Source organism: Halichoeres trimaculatus, unplaced genomic scaffold (assembly GCF_033239565.1).
Source record: "Halichoeres trimaculatus isolate MK-OKI-2021-1 unplaced genomic scaffold, fHalTri1.1 fHalTri1_scaffold_10, whole genome shotgun sequence".
Taxonomy (NCBI): Eukaryota; Metazoa; Chordata; class Actinopteri; order Labriformes; family Labridae; genus Halichoeres; species Halichoeres trimaculatus.
The window spans coordinates 16,868,705-16,886,799 of record NW_027437187.1 but is presented as its reverse complement, the minus strand read 5'-3'; the positions used below and the strand labels follow the sequence as shown (position 1 = coordinate 16,886,799).

At 40.1% G+C, this 18,095-nt stretch overlaps 1 protein-coding gene across 2 annotated transcripts in view; it reads right to left on the bottom strand.

The window, feature by feature from the left end:
- The window catches only part of lrrc4ca (leucine rich repeat containing 4C, genome duplicate a), a 194,545-nt gene extending 180,727 nt beyond the window's left edge, over positions 1-13,818 (bottom strand). For both annotated transcript variants that reach the window (XM_074677980.1, XM_074677981.1), the window contains exon 1: positions 13,073-13,818. The gene's annotated coding sequence lies outside the window, so the exon portion shown is untranslated. The remainder of the gene's footprint in view (positions 1-13,072) is intronic.
- Positions 13,819-18,095: the final 4,277 nt, after the last annotated feature.

Genomic DNA, 18,095 nt, shown 5'->3' with positions numbered 1-18,095 from the left:
AGGGATTGTATACTCTGAAACTTGGTTATTGTATGATTTGCTTTCCCGGGCCAGACCATTTAAAGATTTAAAAACAAATAAAAGGACCTTGAAAAGGGCTCTAACATGCACAGGCAGCCAGTGGAGGGAGGCCAGGATGGGAGTAATGTACTCCTTCTTGTGTGCTCCAGTTCAAAGCCAAACAGCTTACTGTTGCTTACTGTTGCTTACTGTATTCTCTAGTTTGGTGAAAACAACTTTTTTTCTAGTTGAATTTTTTTATTCATTTACTTACTTTTGCTGTTTTATCGATTTGCACAGTTTTTTGGAAATGCTGCTTTGAAGTTTTGTGTAACGCCTGAAATACACCAGATATATCAGCAGTGCAACTGCGGTGTGCTGCGTTGTGTTGCATCTTGACTACATTTGTCAACTCACACCGGCTGTGTGTTCAGTCAAACTGAATCAATCAAACTTTATTTGCAAAGCACTTTTCATGCACAGTGGTGGCAACACAAAGTGCTTGACAGAAAAAAAAACAAAAAAAAAAAAACAAGGCAAACAGCAACAACAAAAAACCCTTCACCTCTAACCCACCAAACCACACCCCTAGCACCCAAGATAAAAACAGATGATTAAAATCCCTGCAAATGACCAGATGAACTGTAGAAGTCCGACAAGCTGCATGACTAACAAACGGCTGGAGTCACAAGACCAAGAAGTTGTCGCGCTTACAACTCCATTGATAAGTCTCTCTTCATTCATGTTGGGTAAAACCTCAAACTTGTTAACTCCAGATCCGGCTCAACTCATTATGTCCGTTCTTCACAGTCAGGCTAAATATTAACCTATATCAGTCTGTTTTATTTTGAAAGTCACTGGGTGTTTTTAGGTATTTTTTGTTCACGACTTCCTGCCCCGCTCGATCTTCCCTAAGCTGAATTTATGCATCACAGCTCCACATCTGTCAAAAAATATGATGGCTGCATATTACCTACAACGCAACAGACCAGCCGTGCAGACGTACTGCGACAGAATGGATACAGTGTGAGTTGACACATTTATTTAAAGGCAACCTATTTGATCCGTTTGCCGTCACAGAACTAAGACGCACTGCAGACGCATCCAGTGTATTTTAGCCGTAATTCTAGTTTCATAGTTTCATTGTAGGCTAAATTCTTACTTCCATAACGAGTAGAAAAGTGTACACGTTGAGTTGAACACCCAACCTGCAAAAGCTCTGGTTCCTGAATCCAGTACTTTAGATCTGTTAGTCTTTGACAGTGTTGTTTATCATCAATGGACATTTCTGGAACTTCAGTGTACAACCAGCACCAATCCAAATGCAGACTTTGCACAATGCATTATGATATTCATGGATGCTTCTGGAGACTGTACACCATACAGGCCTCACTTCAGAACTCAAGAACAAGCAAGGTGACGTAAGCATCAGCTTTTTCTGTTCAAACTCTGACGGACTGCTGTGGCATTACTTTTTTTTTTTTTTTTTAAGTTTATTCTTTACTTGAGTCATGAACTTCTTAGATTGTCTTCCTTTGAATCTGTAGCTTCCTATTAGTATTTAATCTTAATGCTTCTGTGTGAATGTCAACCACATTTACTACAAAGGATGTGCATCCGGGGATTTGTAGAACGTCTCAATTTTGTGTGTGTTTGTGTGAGCGTGTTTGTGTATCACTTGATCCCGGAGGAAAACAGTCCTTTTTTGAAGTTATTTTGGACGAGGAAAGTTGTGTTTGATCCAAAAGCAATTTTAAGAAGTGCCAAAAGAACAATAACTCAAGCTACAAGAGCAATTTTAGCCCTTGTTGTTCTCCCTGTTTGACTCCTGAAAACAACATTTCAATGATGTCATCATCTTGATGCGGTCTTTGAAACTTTATGACATATTAAAGTTTTCATCCCTCCCTCTCAGCTAACACGAGAGTTGACCCGGAAAACACTCGCTGCCAGACTTATTTGACAACACAAATGAAAGTGACCTCTGCGCAGCAGGGTGCACATTGCAGCTGCAGTGCTTTAAATACTGTTTGACTCCAAATATGATGTTTCAGCTCTATTCAGCTCACTTCTTGCTTCAAATAGTCACACAGTTGAGCGGAGGGTAATGTTACATTAGTGGTGTATTTACAAGGATTCCGCCACTATCTTACAGCCTCTGTTCTTTTTTTTTAACCTGGCAGTAGCTGTCAAAACAGCACTTAATTATTTACAACTACCATGTTTACTGTGGACTCCGGGCCCGTTTCATACTTAAAAAGCCTCTGTCTGAGCATTTCTCCTTTCAACAAAGTTTAGCTTCAACATTTCCCTGTTAATGAGTCTTTTGTAATTGCTAATGATGGCAATTAGACAATCTCCTCCTCTGCTCTATTCACATCACACAGCAGACCTCTTACAGCGCTCTCAATGTATGCATGGCAGAAAAAAAATGGATGAGAGTGGCTCTGCACTCCATCCCTCTATCCGTCACTATTTATAGCCCAAATAATTAAGCTGAGAGAAAGACCTTCATTAGCCCGCTGCTATTCAGCGGGACCCTGAATTGCCATGCCAGCCAGCCAAACAGGTGTTCTTTAATAATCACTGCTGAATTGCCAGCAACACTGGTTTGTGATTTTCCCTCCATATGTTTCAAGCTGTTTGCAGTGCTCTGCTGAGAAATAAATGACTCCAGAGGCCTTATTTCAAGATCTTACAGTGCATACAGGTAGATGTTGGTATCAAGGCTGACCCTGAAATACAGAAAGCTGGCCACATGGCATGATAAAAGACGGCATTGTGTTTGTCTTTCTTGCAGAAATGTTGCACAAAACAGTTATTGTGATCATGATAAAACATCCGATGCATGCCTGTGCTCCTATTCTGTGACATCAGTCTTAACACATTTGCCAGTGTTTGCTCATTGAAGACCTACTTGCTACATTTTCATGAGTTTCTCAAAACTATAATGTTGCTTTGGGATAGAAGACTAATTCTATGCTGTATTTGATCACTATAAACCAAAGAAATCCCACTTGACCATTATAAACACTGCAGATGACAGAGCATGGCTCTACACTCTGCTACAGCTGTGCCAAAAGCCAAGAGAGGAACGGCTGCCAGAGGTTTTGTAAATGCCACAGAGCCATGCCACCACCCGCTCCAATTAGGCTTCAGTTCATTTGTTATCTTATCAAGCAGTGATAGAATACAATCACAATGGGTCAGATACTGAGGGGTCTGTTTTGCTTTGGTAATCTTCCTTTTGTACTCTCCCATCCATTACAGCACATGCACACAATTTGATTAAGTAATAAAGACCCCTGAAATAATGAGTCTTTTGTGGTTTACATATTAAAAAGCAGCAACAAATGGATTCCAGCGATTCCACAGTTGTATGGTGATGTATGATGCAGAATAATAATTGGTAGAGCTGTGCTTAACAGTATAAACGTAGAAAGCACACGTCTTTTCAACTCAGGTTTTATCCAAGAATCCCCTATTTTTACTGAGTCTCACAGCGAGGGACCAGATTGGCCTCGTGGAGGCTTTCCAAGCTTGAGTTCTTTATACAGGTGCATAACAATCCAGATTTCCTAGTCTCGTTACAACAATAGAAAATGATTCCAGGATTCAAATTAAAACCTCTTAAATCCAGCTGATGCAAAACAATTTCACAATCCATGGATATGAAAAATATGAGAGACTTGCTCTCATCGACTTTAAGGGTGCTGTAAATTCATACATACCCTGCCATGTATGTTTTAAAAACTACACTGGGCCACAGCACACATTCCCCCTCTAAGCTGCCCGGCACACTCTTCTCCTCACCCATTAGAGGAACTGTCTGCAGCTTTTAAAGGGAATGAGATGAGTTAATGTGATTGGACCCCACGAAGGTCTGCTCAGGCTTCATCTGCTGATAAAATGTTCTTCCCACTAACAGTGTATTCATCCTGCTTCAGACCTTTTTCCAGATGGTGCCAAATCATGCCAGAATCCCTGGTTACTAGAATATTCACATAATTCTACCAAATTGTGTTTTTGCTTTTACCCCAAGATTTGTTATCTGTAACAACAATATTTTTATTGTTGAAGACTCGATTTTGTCTTCAGATGTACTTTGTTCAGGACTCATGAACAGGAAAAAAAATGTTAACTATCTTCAGTGAAGTCCCAACAAAATGTCAAGATGATTGTCCAACTGAAAAAGATCCAAAATTTTATTTTACCTAAAGAATAATCTCTGAAGCGACTAAACAGCCATATGTTGGTGTATGCTGTGTTGCCCTGCTTCATCAAGTGAAGAATTAAAGCGATAGAAATATGAACTCCTTAACTCCTACTGCATTAAAGGTAGAGTCTGCAGTATTTTCTTAAAAAAAGAAAGAAAAAAAAAAAAGTAAACTTTTACCGAAATAATCCTGCTCAAATCATCACTTCTGAGCCACTATACATGTGTGTCAGTGTCTGTCTGCTTTGCACCCTTGCATTCTCTCGCCTGCCTGTATGTTGATCCTGCGAGTTTATGTTTTGGTTGTTTCAGGATGTTTCTGGGTGGAGAGTAGGTGTAGTTACTTCAGCCAATCACAGTGTGCCCAATAAGCAAGTGACTTTGCGGGTTGATGGTCACGAGTGGAAGAAGCTATCTTGAGCAGCTTTGTACATCAGTCTTAACACAGTTGCCAGTGTTTTCTTGTTGAAGACTTAAATGTTACATTTTCATGAGGTTCTTAAAATGTAAATGTTGTTTCGGGATATATCACCAGTTCTATGCTGTATTTGATTACCATAAACCAAAGAAATACAACTTGACTGTTATAAATACTGCAGATGACAGAGCATGGCTCTACACTCTACTGCAGCTGTGTGAGGAACTGCTGCCAGAGGTTTTGTAAGGAGAGGAAGCCATCCTGAGTGGCTTTGAAAGTGGACGTAGCACAAAGTAGGAAGAACAACTAAAGTAAAATAGCCAAACAGTTAAAGCATTTTACTAAACAAAAGTGAAGCCTCGCTCAAGTGTCACTCACTTTAGGGCACTTGGAGAGGAGCTCAGTAGTGACACCAGTTTGCTTTCTACTGAGCAGGTATGTGTCAAACACACACAATTAGGGATGTGTACCAAATTAGGTACTTTTAAAGATACTGACCAAATTATGTCAGAAGTACAGAGTACCGATTTATGTAAAATCAAAAGGTACCATTTTTATGTACCTAAATGTATCCTTGTGACTGTGAGGAAGTGGAAAAGTGGGTGATTTCCCATGCAGGACATGAACACAGCATTGTAAGGTTATATATTGGCGAATAATTATGTTGAATTAAAAAAACATTTTATACTTTATTATTAAACAAATTGATATTTTTTATCACATAAACAGAAAATTACCAAAAACTGGTACTGTTGAGTACCAGGACCGGTTGCCAGGTACTGGGTATCGGCACCATTTGGTTTCAAAAGTGAAAGGTATCCATCCCTATTCATGATTAGCTTGTACTAACATGCCAAGTTAGGTGCACAGCTCTCAAGTTTCCCCCACATAGAAACACAATGCTACATATGGTCGCTAGGCTAGTGAATGTGTTCACATAATCACAGAGGCTGTGGGTGCGTGCTACTGCTGGCACTGAGCCAAGGAGGAGCTTTGAATGCTTTGTTTACTATCAAGAAATGAAAATTCTTGCAGACCCTACCTATCCCTTTTTTTTTTCTTTTTCTTTTTTTTTTTTTCTAGTATTTGTGTTTGAAAGCATCCATCAAAATGTTATGAAAGATATAGGTTTTGGTGCACCTCCCCATAAAAATGCACCCAAAAAAGTCTTTAAAACAGTCTGAATAGTTGACATTAAATTGACACTGCTAATATTTCGTACATCATGAAATGGCCCATTAGCATTACGCATTATCTCCCTCCATTCATTTCGTCACTATCTACCTGCAGCATTACAGCAATTCCAATAGAGCTGTCAGTCTGCACTCCTGGTGTAATTATGATGAAATACTAATTAGCGCACATCTGACCTGTGCTGACATGCCCACGCTCTCAAATGTCTTCTCCAGATGGCAGCGGGTACAAAGTATGCCAGGGGGAAGAGACCTTTTTTCATGACTGTCTGCGTTAGCACAGGGAGGACCTGTCTTATCGGGTCAAGATTCCAAACATGTCTCATTTGTTTTAGCTTCAACCAACACTTGAGCCAATGTTTGAAAAGATTATGTCTGAGCAGAGCTGAGGAGGATTGCTTTATGGCGCCCTGTGGGAAGCCCCTCAGCAGGGCTTCAAGTGCTGTACATATTTATCTCAGGAGGATGACAGCAGGTGATAAACATAGGACAGAAAATTCAGAGGCTTTTTATAAAATACTGATCCAGAAATGCAAGAGAACACTGTTAGGTAAACAGTGTATCTCTGATTAAATTTTACCTGCAGTTAAATTGAAACACGAAACAGAGGAGATGGATAATTTATTTCCATGTCAGCAGTGTTACCATTCCTACAATCATGAAGTTACTAAATGATTCTGCCCTCATTTTATATGTTTCACTTATTACAATGTCTCTGCTCCTGAAGAATTACAGGCAGAAAAAAAATGTTTCAGTGGAAAGAGTTTGGTCGAACAAACACTTGAGGGTGGGGAAGATAATTGCCATGCGTTAAAGAATCAAGAATCAAGCTGCCATGTGTTGATAGAAAAAAAAGTGAATAAAGGAGCAATGCCAATTTGTGAGCTTGTTTCTTTCTTTCCTTGAGCAATTATCCGCTGCTGATTAACTTGCTTTATAACAAAGATTTTCACTTACATGTACTACACAAAGTAATTCAGCTGATCATTCACACAAGCTTGTTGTTTTTCAATGTTTTACCCAAGGATACTTCAACATAAAGAGCCAGGGGTCAAGCTGCCAACCCTCCACACTGCCAATCCTCTAAATGGAGGGTGGCTCACAGTGCCTCTAAAACATGAGGTGATGGATGTTTATTGTAATCTAGCCTTAAGTTAAGATGTTTCATCCAGACAGATTCGGGAACAAGACTACGGGTGTATTCACGCCTCTGGCTAATTTTCTCTGTTCCGATTTGGGGGCAAAAATGATACAATTGTTGCAGTTGTTCCATGGTTTATTTGTGTTCAAATGGCAAACGTCTCTTGTGGTCCAAAGTTGTAAACAAATGTCACGTTTGATTGATTTTTTTTTTTTTTTTTTCTGTCACTGGTCAGAAGTCTTACCTGGGAAGCAGGGGAGTTTCCTTAACTTCATTCAATCATTCAGGTTCTCCACCGCTTTCCACAGGTGACAACAACAGTCATGGAGCTTCAGCAGCATGTGTGGCTAGTTTGTGTTCTAGTGCTCATCCAGTTAATGTTCAAGTGTTTGCTATATCATCAAAATATGCATCATATTCAAGAGTCCAGACTGTGTCTGCAAAATAATGTGATGATGCACCTATTGTGATGAAGACGTGCCATCTCATGGAGCCGCAGATGAAGATGGGCTTCTTCTATTGTTTTGACTGAACAGTTGGCAACCAGGCACATTACTACACATAACGTATTACTGAAGTGTGAACCACAGTTATGAGTCAGTTGTGCCAGTTGCTAAGATAATTGTGTTCTCACTGCAAAGGAACAGCTACAGGGCTCAAATGGAAGCGAGCTGAGACCACCTTATGTTGGCGATCTTGAGCCGCAAGTTTGGTCCCACATTCAAAGCGATTGCTGGGTTCACATATGCCCAAACAAACTAGATTTTCAGGGGGGGCACTCACTGTTTCGGAACAACTACCCAAGACGACTTAGGTGTGAATATACCCCAAACAACTGGCATCACCAGCAATTTCACTGATATGGCAGGGAGATATTCTTTATCTGTGCTCTCCAAAATCAGGCGTGGGCAAGGAACTGATGTGGATTGACAGCTGTTGACAAAAACCTTAAAGGTACTTCAGTAAGTGGAGATAACTAATACTGATGCAAAATAAAGCACAAATGCACATATGTGATTGAGTGCAAACTGCAAATTTGCAATGCACATTAGCATACCTCAAATTCTTTGACCTTATGCGACAACATACAAACCACAAACAGAAATGACATTACGAGACTGTTCTCAAAGTTGCAATGGGTCTTTCATCTGAGCTCATGAAGGCAGCATTTTTCCATTTGTCACTTTCTGCTGTGACATTCAGAGCTTTTACTTAAGGGCTCCCCAAACTTCTCTGCACCTGTTCCACAATACAACTGCCAAGCTGTCTAGGCCAAAGTCATCAGTAAGGCATAAAAAGAGGAGTGAACAGGTCAGTTCTCTTTTTCACTTTCTGCCTGTCAGCAGCTCCCTGACAACCAGTGATTCCTGCCACTTTTCTGTTAAACAGGGGGAGTGTGGTGAACAGATAAGCCCCGAGATGCTCGCAGAAACATCCACAATTCTAAGGAGCCAGTTACCACATGAATATTACACCTGAAAGAACTCTTTCAGGATCAGGACGGAAGCCTGCTGAGTGACTGTTACATATCCTAACCACTGATACTGAATACACCGCACCAAATTGATATCTTTCAACAAATGTGGAAATGTAAGCACTGAGGCAACAAAAATATGCACACTTGAGAATACAATTTGTACACCACTGAATGTGCACAGCTTGTATTTTTGCTGATTCCAAACAGCGAAAGCAACGCCTATGACAAACACAATCATCATGCATCACATCAAATCAAGTCTGTTATGTTTCCGATATCAGCTCATCTCGTTGACAGTGTATAACCTAAACACGGAGTATATGTTTAGCATTACTGTCATTGTAATCGGAGAGCACAAACCTTTGGAATTGTGCAGTTAATTTCACCAGCAGAGAAAAAGAAGACAGAGGGAAGGAAACTGTGCAGAGTGTAGCAAGGGATGTCAAAACACACAATAAGCTGAGTGAAAGAGACATCAACCAAATTGAAAAACACAGACAAGAAGCACAAGTAGAGCTGTTGCAGTGTTACAAGACTAGTTGAGTAAACAACAACAACATTAAAAAACAAAACAAAAAAGGGACAAAAACATGCTTGTGTTTTGCCAAAGCTGCCAACAAAAAGGATTTGTTTAATGTTATCATGACCTGCAAGTCTCTAAAAATACAGACGCCATGGAAGAGCAAGCAACCACTGAATCTGAGGAACTAAATTTGTAACTGTATAAACAGTTCTATTTGTGAAATTGATAGAATCAATTTATTAATCAGCAGATTATTAAATGAATATTTGATCACGTTTCCAGTTGACAGCAGTACAATAAGCAAGGGATGTATTTTGGGTGCATAGTAGTGAAAAACAATCCTGGCAGTGTGACGTCCTGGAGTTCTGTCTTAAACTTTAAAAATATCACAAGAATCTGGGCTTTTTTTCATTGTTATATACATTTTATGACACTAAGTTAAGAAAATGAGAAAAGTTTGAGGTTGCCAAAACACAGTTCACATTCTCATCCTTATACACAGAATGTTAAATTATTACTGATATTGAATTTTATTAGTAGAGGTTTCAGCTGATACCAAAACCCAGGTGTCAGAACTGGTGCAGGGGCTTGTAATGTTGGAATGGTGCATCCTGGATTAGAACACATAGCATTTTCTAACATCATGAGCAACTTCTGGCCAAAATTTCACATTTATACCCAGAAACCCTTTACAACAATTAAGCTTTTTAAAAAATAATTTTAAAATATATGCACCAGATAACAATTTAAAAAAAGCCAAAATTAAGAATAGTTGAAAAATTGCAAGAATCTATATTTTGGGCAGTTGAATCTTAAAAATGTTCAAAGTAGAGCTTCAAAACATAAAAAGAAGAAATTGGAGGTGGAACACACAAAAAAAAAAAAAACTAAGCAGCTTATTGCAAACAACAATTACACTGAAAAGGGCTGTATATCAGCAGATCAAAGGTTTAAGACCATAGATCAAAAAGAAAGCAAGAAACAAAAAGCAATAGAAAGAAATGAAACATTAAAATAGAAACAAGAGTTTCAATAAAGGACTCAGTAATGAGTAGCTTCACAATTCCTGTTGGTCAACCCAAAAATTCATTTCAGCATGCTTGATACAAGTGTCTCCAGAAGGCTAGTGTGGGATCATTGTTCCAAGTAGTGGGCATCTACTGTCTGGAACTGGTGTCGGTTTTGCAAAGCTCCCTTGCCACCCATCCCCAAAAGTTCTCAGTGTGATTGAGATCAAGGGAACACGACGGATGGTCCAAAAGAGTGAGGATATTCCTCTGCAAGAAGTCCTTCATCAGGTGGACATTGTGAATTGCATTGTTGTCCAGATGATCGTCTAGGATCGTCCCATGTCTTGCTTGCCTCCTCTTCACTCCTTCAGGAACATAAGGTTGCAATCTGCTTCCATCTGGTCCGATATTGTGCAGACCGGATGTCTGCCTTGCCCCAGGACAGGTTTGCTGTTTTCAGCTCTGCAGCCATGGTTCTCCACCAGGTGGTTTTTGGCCGGCCTTGTTTTCTCTTACCAGGTGAGATCCATCTCAGGGCTTATGCAGTTCTGGTCCATCTTCAGAACCTCGGTAAGACGAAAGTACAGATGGGGTCCCGTGTCTGTGATTATATTTTTAGGGTCTATCATTTGACTTTTTTTTTCCATAACCCTCAGGATATTTGAGAAATTGATTAGGCTGTCATACTGCGGCCACACTCAGCAGTAATGGCACATTGCGGGAAGCCTTATTTACAGTTGTACAGTTTCATTTAGCAGTCGCTAAATGCAAGTGCCACTCAGTTTACACAGCTCAGTGATCCCACAACAATGTGACCACAGTCAAAGACAGGAAGCTTTTTGGCCTTTGCCATCAGGTGGTCATGACAGAGTGAGCACTTGACAGAAAAAGACATTAAATCTACACTTTTGAACAGATTTTGTCTTAAATTTTTGATCAGCTGATGAACAGCCTATTTCAGTTTAAATGTTGTTTGCAATAAATTACCTATTCTTTCTCTATCTTTTGTCTCATTCCTGTTTCTTCTTTTTACATTTTTGAAACTCTACTTAGCAGCAGGTGGATCTGAAGCACTTTGTGGTTTGGAGAAGTCAACAGTGTATCATGAGTAAACATCAGTAGATTTAGGTAAAGCCAGCTGCTGCTCACAGTAGAGGTCCACCGGTGTGCTCCTGTTTCGTGCTTATTTTGATGCTGTTCTTATTGTTTTCCTTGTTCAATAATATAGGGCACATATGCTTGCAACTGAGACTAATGTACTTGGTGTGGGATTTGTGCTGGATTAAGCTTCAAAAGAATGGCTGACAGTCTATTGTTCAATGCTGGCATGCTCAGCTCCCCATAGGGCCGCCGCTTTAGCGCAGTTTGGGTTTTGTGAGAAGAAAAAAGAACCAATATTATGCAATCTAGCTTTATTTACCATTGTGTGTAGAGCAAGCAGTCAGTTCCATACTGTCTGATGGTTAAACAGAGCACACTGGAAACAACAAACCATGCGTGCTGATTAAAATATTGTGCTGCTCTGCCACAATCATGCAAGCATTCATTTGAGGCAGACGTACCACAATGCCACAAAACACAAACCCTGCTAATAATGAATAGCAGAAATAAGTTTGGCTCCTTTTCTTTTATATTTAATTTTTTCAAGTGATCCCACCTCCTTGGAAGGACTTCATCAATTGAACTAATTGAAGTATGTTTGCTTTGATTTTGATGACGCATGTAATTTCATTATGCATGGCTGAATGCATTTTCTAATATCTTAATCAGAAGCAATTACCAGCCTTTCATCATCACGTCAGTGCTTCACGAACCACAAGTGGCATCAAGAGTTGTGCACACATGGCTTCTAACAGGAGTACGGCTTATTTACAGCAATGCATGTTTACCCTGATTGCATGCGAGTAGAGGATGCTGGGATGTAGAAAGTGTGTACTGTTCCCTCTTGTCACAACAGGCCTGAGTAACAAAGGAGTGTGATTGCTTTTTTTCTCAATTCACCACACCAGTGCCCCTCTGTTTTAGAAGAGACACTACAATAATTGATTGTTAGTTTATTTGGCACTTGAAAATCACAACAAGATGTAATAAATGCAACACTGGGGGCAACCGCAGCTCGGTTTGTTGAGACTTTGCTTGTACTACCAGTTTGAGTGATTATGGTGATGGCTGTTGTAATTTCAGGGCATGGCTGGGGAACAGTGGAGCAAAAACTGAGACCCTGACTCTGTTTTAATATGTTGGAGTTAGTTTGTGCGTGTGTGTGTGTATTTCTGAGCTACATGTGTGCAACCAAGTGAATTAAAACACAAGGGACGGTGCATACACGCAAAAAGTTTTTCAACAAATTGCCCTTTGTCATCAACATCCAGCAGATCCCCACACCTCTAGCTGCATGATGAGATACTCCATGTGATGAATAAGCTCAGATATTAAAAACACAGCTACCTCCTCTCCTGCTGTGTGTGCTACAACCTCTCCACATCTCTGACAGAGCGGAAGAAAAAAACCCACAAACACAGCCTCAAAACAGCAAAGAACTCTGAAGGACAAGCTTAGCGGGTGTTTCCTCCCCATATCAGGACACAACCGCTCAACACAAGCTCCCAGACCAGAGCAATGCATTATGCTGATGTCCAAGCAGGGTAAATCATGTCACTCCTGACAGGTAGCATGATTACTCTCACAGAAGGGAACTGTAGCTTAGCAACAAAATTACAAGAAGTTGCTGCTGGTGAAGTACCAGAGCCATGCATCAGTAAGCCTGTCAATTTTATGTTAGTGTGACTGTGAGCCATCAATCCTCACAGCCTGGGCTGCAAGGATAACAGAAGGACTCAGAGGCAGAGTGTAGATAATCCAGAGGTGCGGAACAGGGAAGTTTTCATGCAATGTGTAAAAATGTGCTCTAAGGAAGCTGCTTATCAATACTTTTTGAAACATGAACATTGACCGTCCAATGTCAGGTCTGAGAAAGTCTGTGTAGGTAGTAAATGATAATATAAAGCACACACATTGACATTTTCAGATTAAGTGTAAAAAACTGCATATAAAAACAGTTGGGAAAATGTGTGTATAAAAGTTTGAAACTTACCAAGCAGTGTTGCTCAAATCCTATCCCTGGTTGTTCATCAGGAAAAACGTCTAATTCTAAAAAGTGGAAAGGTGATTTTGTTTCTGTTTTCTCTGTCTCATACAGAAATGCCACTGTTGCCCCTCTGTTTTTCCTCCCTTTGTATTCTTCTCAACTATGACTGAAAAACTCAACGGCCACAAGAAAACTGTAAAGTAAGAGAAAGAAAGCTGAGGCCTGTGTGCAGAACAACTTTGTATGTGTTCTCTTCAATGCACATAACTCCCAGACTTGCCTCCACCGGATGAGACACAGCGCTGTGATAAAACCCCTGGAGATCACAGAGAGTGCTCAGGAGATTTGCATAATGTGCAGAATGCCTCTCGAGTCTTCTGCTGGTTTTAATGTCTGACCTGTAGAGAGAGAGCAAGAGAGACGGCTCCTGATTCTCATTCAAGCCACGCTCTCCTTTGGCATGAATCCCCCTTCAAATCAAGACAGAGGAGAGGGTAATGGATGGACTGAAGAGTTTGAGGAGGAAAAGGGTACTGACATGCTGCAAGGAAGAGCTGGAAAAGCCAATAGAGTATTCCAGAGATCATTTTGCTGGTGGCATTGGAGAGTTGCTGTGCTCCCGGTGTGTACTCCCCTGTGCCTCCGCCTCTTTGTGTCCACCTTGTCTCCAGCTGTGGTGGAGGCACTGAGTGATAGAGTGGTGCTAAGCGCTACTGCTGCTGCGTCCTCCCTGCTACAGCAGCAGTCTCTGCTCAAATAAATGCCTGGTCTGTCACAGTTCTCTGCTGCAACGCATTAGATTCATCCTTCCTCTCTCTCATACACTCCCTCCCCTCTTTCTGCTCTCCTCCCTTCTTGCTCACTCTCCTTCGTTCACTTGCACCCAGTCACACGTGAGGAGACACGGTGGAAGCCCCAGAATACAAATAGGCTGTCTTCCTTAAAGACGTGATTGTGCTCTTTGACTGTGATGAATTTTTTAAGCCAAAGTGAGGGGATGGATGGAGTAGATGTGATCTCTAGATCTCTGACTCACTGTCTTTAATCTCCTGTCTCCAATAAATGAAGCTGTGTATGCGAGTAGCTGTGACTCTGCACTGTAAGTGTGGTACTCTCAAGAAAAGGGAAGTAAAGAAGTCTTAGTATTGGAGATCACAGCTGCTGACCAATCCTGATTTGACTACAAGTCTACTCATTGAGTCACTAGTAGTCACTAGATGTAAGATGGTGGCATGTCTGTCCCTGCTGGGAAAAGAAAAAAAAAAAAAAAACACACAACACAGCTCCAATCTTACAGTACGCTGAAAAGCCACATTCAATTAATTTTTAATCTGGGAAATGGACTTGGAAAAAGTGGAAGCGACCCATATGCTGTTTTTATAAAAGAAAATGAAAGGTGGCAAAGGAGACAAGTTACAAACATATTTTTAGTTATCTAAATAATCTACAAGTTTTCAATGTGAAAGAAATGCTTTAAAAATATTTTTTTTAAAAAGAAGATTACAGCCCTGTGAGTGGTGCAATTTGCTGCTTTTCATTTTTCAATGCAAAAGCTAAAAGACATCTCTAGAAACTGCTTGTTTGGCTAGTAAAACCTTAGACTTGTAAATTTTTATGTCCTTTTTTTTCTATTATTCATTTGAATGGTAGCATAACTTTGAAATAATTTTACCAACACACCATCCTGATTAATCATTGGTGAGCACTGAAGTCATCTTTTTTTCCAGCTATATTTACAGAATATGTCCTTGTGTGTGTTTAGTTTTGGCCTTGCATAACAGATGTAAGCATTATTCAAACTTATAAATGCTGTCAAGTTAAAGCACAAACCAAAATAAAAAAAGTGCAATTCTGTTACAAAATTCAGAGGTGCTGCACGGGGCACTGACGGGGAAAATAAATATTTTGACTCTGTGTCAGACAGATCTAAGGTCCTATATTTTTTATTGGCCATCCAGCCACAAAACAAATTTAGCCAACTCGGGGTGGGCCACCCAAAGCCAACAAGTGCAAAACCTGAATGGCAACCTCTGGCCTCAAGAAATGAGGCAAATGCAGAACTGCTAAGAAACTTAGTATCCACTTTAGGGTACCACAGAAAACCAGGTACACATCTATGTACAAAAAAGCAGGAAGCTAAAGACTTGTCTCAACCCCACCTCTGCCTGTAGTTAGGTTGACCAAAAGAACGGTGGCCACTGATGAAAGACTTTGAAGGTTTCAGAAACCAATGGATGACATCATGAAGGCTACATCAATTTCTGTGTCATAATGCGTACTTCTGCACCTTCACTTAATATTTTGAGTGCAAAAGTGTGTTCACATTGAGAGTACATGGAAATGTATTGCACTTTTTTGCCCATCAGTGTTTGCGCATGGGAACTACCTCACAAGCTGGCAAGACTTCTTCACTTCAGAAAACACCTTCTATTCTATTCTATTCTATTCTATTCTACTCAGCTGGTGCGCTCAAAATGGTCAAAAAGTTGAGGGTGGAATGCTGGACACTTCTCACTCTCAATGGTCAGCATATTAGCTACGTAGCAGACGGCATCTGTCAGCTGACAGCCTACTGTGTGAACTCAAAGGAACGGGATGATTTTAGGGGACTAGACTGAAGTCGGGAGCAGACATGTTATCGTTTTCAAGAGCTGCCAAAAGAAAAGCAAGCCTTCTCTGCTAAGAAAGCTGGAATAAAAACATGTTGCTTTTTTCCCCCCTGCTGTTTGTCTAATCTGACAAAACACAATAACAGTCACATCAAGAGTAAGTTAGTAAACGGTGGAAAGTTCTCCTTACTTTCATATATCTGATTTCAGTGTTGATTTTACCCCCTGGTTTGCATCACTGAGAAAGCCCCAACTGCTCTATTGCTGGTTTTTCCCCCTCAATTAGACTGTAAAAAGGACAAAAAAGGACCAAAATGTGACTAATCCTTAGAGGCATTTTCATCTGAAGACTAAAAAAAACATCAAAATTATCACTGGAAGGTAGTTAATTTATTATGAGCAGAAGTTAGTTTGGATTTCTCTGAAGTCATGTCTGTTAACCAGAAAACATTTTCTTTAACCTATTTCCAGACTGTATAGTCATCTAGGAGTGTTCTAGAAATAAAATGGACAGGATACTTGAGAAACAAAATACAACAGCTCTTTCATTTGCATATAGAACTGTCTTGCCGTTACTGTAATGGGGATATACCTGCTTGGCAATGTTTCCCAGAGAAAGTAATGTAAATAGTGGAACCTCTGTCTAGTTTCCTACTGGACCAAGCACCATTTCCACACGTCCTTAGTGTATGAGCTACCCTTGGTGAGTTGGTATCTGATTTCAGTTTTACAACCTAATTCTATTGAGCTTTGTTTATCTTACCTTACGGTCCCACTGCAGACTGGAAGCCTGACTGATTCTCCCATTGAAGGACTGCTCACTGTATCTGCCTAGTCTAATAGATCTGCAGTGGAGCCTGAGTCCTGCCTTTCTGTATCACTGATAGATGCAAACAATGAAATTTCTGCTGTGCACCATTAACACTTTTGCAAAACATTTGAGCAACAATGAGGGCACTCTGGATTTCACCCTCTCGGTGGTTGGACTGAGAGGATCAGGTTGACATCTTCCACAAAAATGCCTTTTAGCCACAGCTTTTGCCCACACAGAACCACAGATGAAGATTGAAAAGCATCCTCAAGTAAGATGTAGGCCTATTAATTTGACAGCAGATACAGCTGGAAGCACACACCCCACATACATGTAATTGTATGTTGCCTGGCAACACGCAGTTGTTGACTTCCTCTCAAGCAGGGAGTTGCAGCAGAGAAACTAAAATCCAAGCCACTCAAAATATCTCTTCCACTGCTGCTTTGCTCTTCTCAAAGCTTTCAGAGACATTTTAACATAATGTGTCCACAGTCCCACAGTGGGGAAAAATACAGAAGCAAGGCCCAACACTAAACTGAAGGGAGCAGTTTCTAAGGCAATGTTAAAATCACAGTTTTAGTTCCAATTCATGTGCCTTGTTGAGGTGTCTAATTCTGGTTGTTTAGTTTGCTTGTTGGGTGGTGTTAAAAAGGATTCTTTCAATTCAATCAGAAATAAATAAAAAATGTGGCCGATACTTATTTTTTGGAGTAAACTGCAAACAGATGTCTTCTTTTTCAATATGTTACCTCTCAGCCTGCAAAGTTTTAAAAGAGGAAGGACATTTTCAACCTGAAGGTTTGTAAGAAGAGATTGAATAATTTAGTTTCTGTCAGAGGGTAATTTGTTTTAATTGACATTGGTGGGAATTAGAATTTCATTTTTTTTTAAGTAAATCAAGCCAGTCAAGTCAAAACCACACATTATGTAAAATGACTATTTTGATCAATTTTTTTCGGAACTATCCTTGCACAACAACAATTTTCATTCCTAGTTTAAAAGCATACTGCAAATGTGATTTGTAAATAAATAAATAAATAAATAAATTGTAACTTTCAGAGCTATTAATTCTTTATTTCTTCCAACACAGCCCTTGCTTTGATATATGTCTTTCTTATTTGCATCAATAAGTTTCAATTTGATTAAAGCATGTATTGTCTTAGCCCTTATTAAATCTGAGATCATTTTATTCAGGGTCAGTCTCAGCTGCGATGGATAATAAAGCAAAGTGAATGTGGGCCCTACCACACTGGAATCCTCAAAATAAGGGATCAAAGGAGGAGATGAGAGAGTGAAGGATGAAAAGGTCCAACAGTGGCTTGCCATCTCTTTCATCAAGGAAAGGCTGCAGAATCCAGCCTTCATGGCACCTCTGGGATCTCAAAAATCTCACCTGTAAACAACAGTGTTCTGGCTTAAGACTGTGCAACAGCATTAGCTCTAATTGTTCACCAGCACTGTTTGGATTCATAATCTAAAATACTGATTTGATTTATTCTTTGTGTCAACTGACTTTTCACCTGATCCTCACTCAATTATTTGTCTGATTTATTCATTACTCTCCTATTGAATGGGACTTGGTGCCAGAGTGGGGCTTAATAGCTCATGT